The sequence below is a fragment of the Macaca fascicularis genome, chromosome 5 (genome assembly GCF_037993035.2).
Source record: "Macaca fascicularis isolate 582-1 chromosome 5, T2T-MFA8v1.1".
Lineage (NCBI taxonomy): Eukaryota > Metazoa > Chordata > Mammalia > Primates > Cercopithecidae > Macaca > Macaca fascicularis.
The window spans coordinates 91856180-91868361 of NC_088379.1; the positions used below are offsets into that span (position 1 = coordinate 91856180).

The 12182-nt window shown below is 38.1% G+C and overlaps 1 protein-coding gene across 50 annotated transcripts in view; it reads right to left on the bottom strand.

Moving 5' to 3' along the window:
* The window catches only part of MAPK10 (mitogen-activated protein kinase 10), a 334301-nt gene that overhangs the window by 298712 nt on the left and 23407 nt on the right, over positions 1–12182 (bottom strand). For 12 of the 50 annotated variants that reach the window (XR_012434935.1, XM_045393337.3, XM_074040057.1 and 9 more), the window contains exons 3-4: positions 10075–10154; positions 6574–6640 (exon numbers count right to left, since the gene is read on the bottom strand). The exons of 31 other annotated variants lie outside the window; for them this stretch is intronic. The gene's annotated coding sequence lies outside the window, so the exon portion shown is untranslated. The remainder of the gene's footprint in view (positions 1–6573; positions 6641–10074; positions 10155–12182) is intronic. 7 more of the 50 variants (XM_074040045.1, XM_045393339.3, XM_074040056.1 and 4 more) reach the window with 1 other exon arrangement.

The following is a 12182-nucleotide window of genomic DNA, read 5'->3' on the forward strand; positions in this document are numbered from 1 at the left end:
GGCGCCTGTAGTCCCAGCTACTCGGGAGGCTGAGGCCGGAGAAAGGCGTGAACACAGGAGGCGGAGCTTGCAGTGAGCCGAGATTGCGCCACTGCACTCCAGCCTGCGTGACAGAGTGAGACTCCATCTCAAAAAAATAAAATAAAATAAATAAATAAATAAATAAAGCACTCTACACCAATAATTAAGTAACCAGGATTTCACAGATCACAGAGGAAGAAAAGAGTACAGTAATATAGAAACAATAATAATAAGAGTTAGTACTTACTGACTTTACTGGGTGCCCAGGCACTTCTACATGAAGTAATTAATTCACAAAACAATCCTATAAGGAAGGTCACTACTATTATCTCCATTTAAGAGAAAAAGAAATTGAAGCAGAGTAGCCTTCAAAAGTTATTCAACCAGTAATTAGTGGAGTCAATATTTAAACCCAGTTTAGCTCTAAAGCCAGTTTGCTTAACCACCATACTACACTGCCTTTGAAATTTCATTTAGTGAATTAACATCATCAACAAATATGTTACTAAATACAGTCCTATTTATGAGTGTTTATTATAAAAATGCATGAGCTTAGACCTAGGAATTAATAGATGTCAAAAAGGTATGACTGTATCTGAATTTTAAAATAAAAATTACATTAGAACATTCCTGTTTTTGTTGCAGTTTCAATGTAAAGCAGTTCTTAAGTAAAAACAATTTGGAATAGAATATTACCCCTTAATTCATGTCACCATAATTATTTCCTTAAACAATGCTAAAATGACTTAGAATAGTAATACCTATTTGTTAGTATCAAATAAGATAAATTATACACAAAGAAAATAATATTTAAACGCTTATAAAGCAAAAACTCTAAGCATAATTTAATCATTTGTCAACTAACTTACACTGAGCACTCACTGTGTTCATGCAGCACGTCAGAGGACCAGCAAGAAGAAAACAGCCTTACCCTTGAGAACTTCTCAGTCAAAGGGAAGTAGACATTTCAAAATTACCAAATGTTAAGGGCTATAATAAAGGTATGTTGTAGAGCTACTGGGACCAAGAAAATACAGCAATGTTTTTGTTGGGTGTGGAAAACTCCAGGAAGACCTTCACAAAGGCAGCGACATTGCAAAATGTATGTGCCTTACCCAGTCAGAGGCTGGGGTTAACAAGTATAGAACATTCCAGTCAAAAGGAAATACATGAAAGAACATGGCCTGTGTGGGGAATAAGCAGGGTCTTGGGTTCACAGGGGCAGGAGATGAGCCTGGCAAGACTATGTGACTTGACCACTGTGCTTTAAAATGCCGGCTTTGCGGAAGTACCTACTGGATGCATGTAAGCAAGGAGGAGACATGGTCTAATCTATTCTAGAAAATTTGCTCTGATTTCAGTGTGTCTGATGACTCACACTGTGGGGAGACCCAATAGGGAAGGAATTGCAATGGCTTCCCTGAGAGATGGTAAAGGACTGAGCCAGGGCAGCAGTGGTGTAGAGGAGATTTGATAGTGACATGGTTTGCCATAGCTTCTCCCAACTCCCCCTAAATGCTGAAAAAGAATGTCTTACAGACTGCTGAGTAATAGCCCAAATTCCTTTAAAGTAATATACCCTTGGAGTCATATGTAGTCCGGATATATTAGCTTTTTAAGATGAAAGAGCTGAAAATCTACAAGTCCATATCTCTTTTCACTATTGGGAAACAAATTAAGCTATAACAAATAACAGAACTAAAAGTCTAGCATTCAGTAGGGAGATAAAATTGCTAATGAAAAATGGAGCACACAGTTTATGCTAACAATTGTATAAATATGTCCAGTGGTACAGAAAATACACACAATTACTTGATTTTAAATCTATACTGTGTAAGTATTTAACAGTCTTGTTCCTTGTTATATTACTTTCAGCATTCTTAAATCAACTTTAAGAACTCTTTGTATCTATGCAGTAGGAATGCATGTAATATACAAGGACTGTAAGTCTTTTTATTTTTTTTGTAGGTAATCCATCTTGCTCTGTTGCCCCTTGTTCTGTTGCCCAGACTGGAGTACAGTGGTGTGATCATGGCTCACTGCAGCCTCGACCTCCCAGGCTCAAGCAATCCTCCCACATCAGCCTCCAGAGTAGCTGTGACTACAGGCATGTGCCATCACACCCAGCTAACTTTTTTTTTTTTTTTGATAGAGACAGGACTCACTATATTGCCCATGCTGGTCTCGAACTCCAGGAAATCCCGCTGCCTTACCCTCCCAAAGTGCCAGGATTGTAGGCATAAGCCACTGTCTCCAGCCTAAAGTCAAATACTTCATTAAATTTTACAAATCTTGGAGACTTTGAATATTCCAAGTGAAGTTTACCAAACAGGGATACCTTTAATTTTTTTTAGCACAGATTATCTCACCCCCCAAAAAATTATCTCACTTTCATCTCATTTTTTTAAAACTATGAATTTTTTCTTCAGTCAGAGCCAGCATGCCACAGTAAAATGTCTGTCTTGTCCTAGCTGACACTTTCCCCTGAATTACTTTCAGCGCTACTTTTTTCTTTTTTTTTTGCAAATGTTTAAACATTTATAATTTTCACTCTTGTATCGAACACAGGTCTTTGAAAGACAACATTATTTCAATATCCTACATGATGCTTATTTAATTAAGTAGTGTGCTACTATACATTCTAAAAATTATTTGTGATCGGGCGTGGCGTAGTGGCTCACGCCTATAATCCCAGCACTTTGGGAGGCCAAGGCGGGTAGATCACCTGAGGTCAGGAGTTTGAGACCAGCCTGAACCACCCTGTGAAATCCCATCTCTACTAAAAATTTTAAAAAAATAAAAATTAGCTGGGCATGGTGGTGGGCACCTGTAATCCCAGCTACTTGGGAGGCTGAGGCAGGAGAATTGCCTAAACCCAGAAGGTGGAGGTTGCAGTGAGCCAAGATCACACCACCGTACACCAGCCTGGACGACAGAGTGAGACTCTGGCTCAATAATAATAATAGTTTGTTATAAAATCTTGCTATGGTTTGAAAGCATTCTCCAAACTTCAGGTGTTGCCAGTGTGATAGTAATAAAAGGTGAGGCCTTACAGAAGTGAGTAGGCCATGGGGACTCCTTCCTCATGAATAAGATTACAGCCCTTATAAAACGGGTTTTCTTAAACAAATTTACAAGAAAGAAAAAAACAACCCCATCAAAAAATGGGCAAAGGATACGAACAGACACTTCTCAAAAGAAGACATTTATGCAGCCAACAAACATGAAAAAAGGCTCACCATCACTGGCCATCAGAGAAATGTAAATCAAAACTATAATGAAATACCATCTCTTGCCAGTCAGAATGTAGATTATTAAAAAGTCAGGAAACAATAGATGCTGGCGAGGCTGTGGAGAAATAGGAATGCTTTTACACTGTTGGTGGGAATGTAAATTAGTTCAACCATTGTGGAAGACAGTGTGGCGATTCCTCAAGGATCTAGAACCAGAAATACCATGTGACCCAGCAATCTAATTACTGGGCATATATCCAAAGGAATATAAATCATTCTACTATAAAGACACATGCACATGTATGTTTACTGCAGCACTATTTACAATAGTAAAGACTTGAAACAAACCTAAATGCCCATCAATGATAGACTGGACAAAGAAAATGTGGCACATATACACCATGGAATACTATGCAGCCATAACAAAGGATGAGTTCATGTCCTTTGCAGAGACATGGATGAAGCTGGAAACCATCATCCTCAGCAAACTAACACAGGAACAGAAAACCAAACACCGCATGTTCTCACTCATAAGTGGGAGCTGAACAATGAGAATACATGGACACAGGGAGGGGAACATCACACATGGGGCCTGTCGGGGGAGGAGAGCAAAGGGAACCAAGGGAAGGAGAGCATTAACACAAATACTAACGCACGACGGGGCTTCAAACCTAGATGATGGGTTGATAGGTGCAGCAAACCACCATGGCACATGTATACCTATGTAACAAACCTACACGTTCAGCACACATATCCCGGAACTTAAAGTAAAATTAAAATAAAAACAAAAAAGAGGCTTCCTACAGTATTCAGCTAGCTTACCCTTCTACCTTCTATGTGAGGACTCAGCAAGAAGGCCCTCACCAGACCTCAACTGCTGGTACCTTGTTCTTGGACCTCCCCACCTCCAGAACTGTGAGAAAATAAACCTCTGTGCTTTATAAGTTATCTGGTCTGTGGTATTCTGTTATAGAAGCACAAAATAGACTAAGGCAAACATCATTATTTATTTAAAGTTTATGAAATGTTGTAAACTCTATTGGTACGGTAACCTTCTCCACGAATGTGTTAAATATATTTAAGCACATCTCAGTCAGCTGGTTAATTGGTTTTTAATTCACTGATCACTTGGTTCTACCTTTTTTTATATTTTTATTATTACAGAGATTAAAACTACATTTAATCTAGACACACTAAATTGTGTTGCTACATTACAATTTTATTTAAGGAAGCAACCATCATTGTGTTTTAAGAAGTAAGATATGTGCCGCCTTTACTCTCTGCAGCCTTTTACTAAGGGCAAGGTCTTGCGCTTGGTCCAAGCCAGCAGCAATGAGAGATCCCAGTTTGGGGCTTATGACAGTGTGACTTTCCTCTGCCTGTTCTTATCACCTTGTTCTCCACTGTGCCATCTGCCATATACCTATGCAGAGATCCAGAGTTACAATTTGCCTTTCTTCCTCTAGGCTTACTGAATAACCTTATCCTCTAGTCTCCACAGATAACCTCATTTCTACCTTCCAAAAATGAAATCAATTAGTCAATGTATCTCTTTTTGAGAAAACCCATCATATCTTAAGAAAGTCTCTTATTATATTATTTTCAAATGCAGTTATACCTAATGTTACAAATATCACAAGCAATGAAGCCAATAATAGTTAAATCTCACTGGGATAAAGATGGGCAGAGGCATATATTCTCCAGACTTTTAATTTAGTAGAATTTTATGTACCTAATTCAGGAAAGTTCAGTTGGTGGGCCAGCAAAGAGAATACACAGGAATGTGTGGCTGTATGTGAGTGTGTGTACATGTGTGTCTGCATCCCTGAAAATGAGAATCTGCATGTGTAAGAAGTCACACAGAGGTGTATTGTGCTGTGTCCGTTCAGAATGATCATGTCTTTCTATTGGAACTAATTTATACAGTGCTTATTTTCAATTTTTTTGTGTGTCTAAGTACAAGTTCATAAATAGTTCAGAAGCCTGCTAGTTTTATGAACTTCTCAACCTAATAGGATTTACCAAGTGAATCAAAGCAGATGCAAGCAGCAGGCTTTCAACACAAATTTTATCTTTGTCATTACGTTGCCCTCTCTGCTCTCCCACACCTAAGGGAAGCTCTGGTACAGACTAAGATAAACTATAGGGATGATATGGTTTGGCTGTGTCTCCACCCAAATCTCATCTTGAATTGTATTTCCCATAATCCCCACATGTCATGAGAGGGACCCAGTGGGAGGTAATTGAATCATGGGGGCGGTTACCCCCATGCTGCTATTCTCATGATGGTGAGTGAGTTCTCATGAGATCTGATGGTTTTATAAGGGGCTTTTCCCTCTTTGCTCAGCACTTCCCCTTCCTACCATCATGGGAAGAAGGATGTGTTTGCTTCCCCTTCTGCCACGATTGTAAGTCTACTGAGGCCTCCTCAGCCATGTGGAACTGTGAGTCAATTAAACCTCTTTCCTTTATAAATTATCCAGCCTTGGGCAGTTCTTTATAGGAGCGTGAGAACTGATTAATACAAGGGACCACTGCTAAGGCGTTTTCATTAGTATAGGTTAATTTGACATAGTCATAATGGGGAATTCGTGTTTTACATTTATTTTTAAATTCTTAAGTTAATTAAAATGTGTTCAACATACTTGTTGGTGTTCTTTCTGGATACAAAAAGATTGTGTGTAAATACTTTATCCTTTTCGTCTTCATCTTAGAATTATAGCACAATAGCTAGCATGTAACAGATAATAAATATTTGTTGAATGAATAATGATTTGAAATAAAAATATCAGTGAGAAAACATAAATGTTGACAAGTAGCTCAAGGCTGTTGGGATAACCTGAGCTAGAGTGCAGGTCATAACTACCCGTCTTTATAAGGAAGCTAAAAAGGGAAATATGAGGACAGTGAGAAGAACAATGACTTTCTCTCTCAAGCTTAACTTAAACCACCAAGAAAGTTCTTAAAGCCAAAGCCTTTCTGAGACTCTCACCAAAGCATAAGAGTCAGAAAAAATGGTCATTTTCAAAGGAGTAGAAAATTCTGTACAAAGTAAACAACAGCTGAAGCAGGAAAGGAACATACGTTTTCTCACTTAGTGGCACACAGGCAAAACAGAACATAGGACCAGCTTGGTTATTTTCTTTGAATACAGGAAATTTCCAAAACATGATATATAGCCATGTTCAAGTATGAGTATAATGACAGAGTTCCCTCTGCACCCTTTCATCAGCCTATAAATTCAACAGCAGAGTCTTGTCAGAATAGGACCAAACTGGAAAAACCACGTCTGTTTATCTCTCTCAGAAAAGATGCTAACCTTAGGATGTGAGCGGTGCACCACGAGAGCACAAGGTGTTCCTTCTCTCTCAAAGTCAGTCCCCGAACTGAAAAGAAAAATGTTCTCAGTTGGCGTCCCTGCCCTGTTTTTCATCCAACAAAGAATATGCACTATGAATTTTCTCAAGCAAAAACTCACTGAATTATTTTAACAGGGGCAGACTCAGGCACTTTTTATTAAAAGTAATAAATCAATCACGAAATTAACTTCATGAAATATGTTTTATAGGTAATGTGAACAAATGTACAATGTGACCAATGATTCAACAAGTATAATTATCTACAAGGCCTGTTTCGAAGGAAAAAAAGCTGTACCAAATTGATGCTTTTGCTGTTTTTGCTTATACCTTTGCTGTGTTTGTAACTAAATTTCATTTAATCATTAACTATATCTTTCTGTCATTAATTCCCGTTCCATTTTTAATGACTAAGTGGGATTCTGGAGTGATTAGCAGATAATCTCACACTCTTTCATGAATATGTGCATTTAGCCATAATAGCAAGGCTCCATTTATGGTACACATTTTCTTTCAAATAATATGCAAATATACTGCAAATGTTTCAACACACACAAACTAGAAGTACAACAAAATTAAGATATTAAAACAATAAATTACATTTAAATGCATATTACATTTAAATAAGTTTAATAAAACTTTAAATAAACTTGTTTTAAATAACACTTTACCTTAAATGAAACTTTACATTTAAATGCATCATTTTTTAATCATTCTCCTTCATTGGGAAGTTATTTTTTTTAATTATTCTAAAAAGTTTTAAAATGTCATCAAACACATGCTGTGGATTTAGGATTGGGAAGAAAAAAATGTGTAGAATCACAACATTTTAACATTCAATGTAAAAGTGTTCTCAGTAACCTCAGCTCTCAGTAATAGAAAAAGGAAAGAATATCATCCATGAAATTACACAGAATTTTAGAGGATACATTTCAGTCCACCTTTGTATGGAGGCACCACTTGTGGTTTGACACAGCATAGTTCCACTGTGACATTTGTCACATTTTCCTGAGCCCTACCTTCCCACAGAGAAAAAGGCCATTTCATGCTGTAACCTTCCACAAAATCTTTCAGAAGAGCTTTTTAATAATTTGGAAGTTATAACAGAGATGGTGATCCAACCAACCTAGACAAAAGCCTACGGTCAAAATTAAACCTGACTGAAATTACAAGGAAAAGTCCTGGGTGAAAGCACTCCATTTATGGCTGATTAAAATTTATAATGTATTTGTTCCCAAGATTCTCAAGAGAGAAGTCACAAATCTATTTGTTTCTGGCCATAGGTTTTGCATCCAAATATAAGACTGGTGACTGAGAGGCAATGGTAGTCAACTAATTATGGTATGGCTGTGGAGTTTTGTTTGTTTGTTTGTTTCTGTTTATTTTTAGAGACAGGATCTTCAGGATCTTGCTTTTTTACACAGGCTGCCCTCAAACTCCTGGGCACAATGGATCCTTTTACTTCTGCCTTCCAAGTAGCAGAGACTACAGGCACACGCCACTGCACCCAGCTGCAGAGATTTTTTAAAAAACCAACAAATTCTATAATGTACAACCAAGTATTACTTTATAAATATGTTAGGCCATACCTGCTTTCATCTAGAAAATAATTGCTAGAATAAGATAAATGGGTCAGTCAATACTCTCAGATAATATAACAGGAGAGTTCTGATAGGCATCAAACCAATTTCACTCCTCTCATAAAGAACCCCCTTTGCTCTGCCCCGAAATCAAATCCTTTCCGTGACATTTTTCCCGTCCTGAGGAGTTGAGAATTCTCCTAGTCCTATCTCCTCACCTTCCCAGACAAAGTTCTACACAGCGTCATCTACACTTACTGTCTTCTTGATGCTCATCTCCCAGGAGGTCCTCAGCCTACTGCCGTCTGCCTTCTCAGGCTGTCACGACAGCAAACATGTTCTCATAAATGGTAAATGTCACTAAACCTAAGGGACAACTTTCAGCCTTAACCTTCCTTGGCCTCTAAGCAATGACAAGGCTTATAACTCCCTCTCTTCCTAGAGTTTCTGGACAGTGCACTCCCATGGTTTCCAGTAGAATATACAGAAAAAGCCCACAATCTCTGAAGCTAGAATGCCTGGTTTTAAATCAGCCCTACCATATATTGGTTGGTGACAGTCTCAAAGTTACTTAACCTTTCTGGGGCTCACATATTTTTCATCTGTAAAATCAGGGACCAACCTCTCAAGAATATTAAAATGATCTAATATATGTAAAAACATGTAATACAGTGCCTGGCACATAGTAAGTATCAGATATGTTTTAGCTTTTACCATTATTATTATTATTATTATTTTTAATGCTCCTTCTCTGGTCACTTCTTCTTTGTTGGTATTTGTCAAGGTTTGTTCCTAGAATCTCTCTTTGCCCCATTATCCTTCTATTTAGTGATGAGGACTGACCATAACCTCCAGCCCATTCCTATTTCTTGAACTTTAAACACATATATGCAACTGCCTGCTGGGTATTTCAAATTCAACATGTCCACAGATGAATTCATCTTCTCCCTTCCAAGCCTGTTCCTCCTCAGTGTTCTCTTTCTCTAAAATTACAACCACCTCCCACACAGGCATCCAAGCCAGAAAGCACGAATCATGCCTCACTGTCATTCCCCTCATCTTCCAAATGCAAACAAGTCCTGCAGATCCTACCTACCTCCTTACTGTTTTTGAGAACATCCCTTCCTCCTCTAACTGTGTCAGTCTAGTCTAGGTCACCACTATGTCTCTCCTGGATCACCATATACCTTCACTGTCAGCCTTATCTTTCCCTAAACATTTTCCACATGGCAAAGAGAGCACGCTTCAAATGCTCAAATCTGCTTGTGTTTCTGACTCCACTTAAAAGTCTTCCATGTCATAACTAATATGGTCCACAGAGCTCTTCATAATGTAATCTGGCCCTGCATACTTCTTAAGCCTCATTTATTATGCCTCTCCCTCTTGCATAACTTTCACCTCTTCAAATCTCTGTCCCCACTGGACCTTCACATACATATGCTGTTTCCTCAGCCTGGAACTTTTTCCATCTCACAAACCTCCCCACTTCATCTGACTATTCCTGTCCAAACATGTTTCCTCAAGGAGACTTCCTCTGACACCCACAGTATATTCAGTACCCTACGCTCATAAAAAAACCCTGCAGTCTCTTAATAATATTGTTTTCTTACAATTTATTCAAATATTGAAAGTTAGCATGCAAATAAATAATTGGAAACTGTGATACATACTATGAAGGAAAACATCTGTTTCCCTCACCAGACTATAATCTCTTAAGGACAAGACCTTTTCTGAACTCAATGCCTACAATAATAGTCTTTCACATGTACGTTATATATATTTATATATAAATCTGTAGAAGAAGAGGAATATCATTAATGCCAACAGGAAAATACATAATGGAAAAGAAAGAGAAAGACAGCATCATTGCCTATCAGAACTCACCTGTTATATTATCTGGGAGAATTGACTGTCAACACCCATCGCCACACACCAACCTTGCACCTCCAGTTTCATCTCCATAGCTTGAATGAAATGAAAGGTGATCTATGAAATAGCTGCGATAATCCCTGATACATGTTTTGAATTGGTCAAGAAATATTAACAATTTGTTGTACATGTTACATTGCAGTAGACATCAAACTCTATTCAAACTAAAAGACCTCAAAGATTGTAGAAGCTAAAGGCAAATGCCATTACATGAAACAAGTACAATAAATTGGTATACAAACAATATGTGAAAAATAAATTTTTAAATTTAAAATCTGTCTGTAATGATTCTGCCTTAGAATCCCAGGTAATAAAAGATAACCAGATAAGATTGCTAAATAGAAATGGCAGACTAAAAATATGTTGGTTTTTTTTTTTTTATATTTTTGCTCTTTATCTTCTTGCTCTTCCTCTCTCACCCCTTTTTCTTCTTCTCTTACTCCATTCTTTCTCCCTCTTTCTCCTCATCCCCTGCAGTAAATAATATACTACTGTATTAGTTTGTTTTCACACTGCTATAAAGACGTACCTGAGGCTGGGTAATTGATAAAGAAAAGAGGTTTAATGGACTTACAGTTCCACATGGCTGGGGAGGCCTCAGGAAACTTACAATCATGGTAGAAGGTGAAGTGGAAGCAAGGACCTTCTTCACATGGAGGCAAGAGAGAGAAGTGCATGCACGGGAAATGCCAGACGCTTATAAAACCATCAGATCTTGTGAGAACTCACTCACTACCATGAGAACAGCATGGGAGAAACTGCCTCCATGAGCCAATCACCTCCCTCCCTTGACACGTGGGGATTACAGGTCCTTCCCTCCAGATGTGGGGACTACAATTGGAGATGAGATTTGGGTAGGGACACAGAGCCCAACTACAGCAACTACATGATTCATATAATGTCAGAGATATCCCCCTGACTGGAGATTTGTCAAGGAAATCAAAGTAGAATCAAAAGATTTTTAAATATAAAAATAACATTATAATTTTTGTTAAAATCAAATAGTAAATGGATAAACAAGGAAATGTCAGACAATAATCTTGAGAAAACAAATAGAACATGAAATTACTTCTATAAATTAATGTCAGATAATTGCTAAGAGCAGAATCAATTTTATGGAAGAGGGATAACACAAAATGTTTCAAATTGTTTTCTTTTAAATTGGTGGTATGGGTATTTTGGGAAAGATAAACCATTATAACTAACTCTAGAACTTGGTCTTAGCTATTTGAGACCTCGTCTTAAGCAGAATTACATGTTTTAACTTAAGCCTGAAAACCCCACTTTTTCTTGTAAGAACTTATTTGGAGCTTCTGTCAAGTAATTGGGGCTACCCACAGACTACTGAACAGAGGACAATTTTATCCAGGAATTCCTTCCACTTTTATCAAATAACAGCTTTGGAAGGGACAAACAAGGAATCATCAAGAGGGGGAGAATACAAGCCTACGACATCATATCAAACAAGGTCTTTGCTCAATGACATGCCAGGGAGGTCTTCCCTCATCTCTCTATCTGAAACTGAAATCCTCCACTACACTCCCTATTCCATATTTCTGCTCAACATTCTCCTGGACTATTCCTACCATCTAATATACAAAATATTTCATTTATTCATGCAGTTTGTTTTCTGTCTCCTTCCACCAAAATATAAGCTCCACAACATCAGGAATGATTTTTTTCTTTTTTTTTTTGTGACGGAGTCTCACATTGTTGCCCAGGCTGGAGTGCAGTGGTGCGATCTTGGCTCACTGCAAGCTCCACCTCCCGGGTTCACGCCATTCTCCTGCCTCAGGCTCCCGAGTAGCTGGGACTACAGGTGCCCGACACCACACCCAGCTAATTTTTTGTATTTTTAGTAGAGACACAGTTTCACCGTATTAGCCAGAATGGTCTCAATCTCCTGACCTCGTGATCTGCCCACCTTGGCCTCTCAAAGTGCTGGGATTACAGGTGTGAGCCACTATGCCCAGCCAGGAATGATTTTTTAATCTATCATATCCACTACTGTATTCCCACAGCTAGAACAGGACCTGACACATAGTAAATGCTCAATAAATATT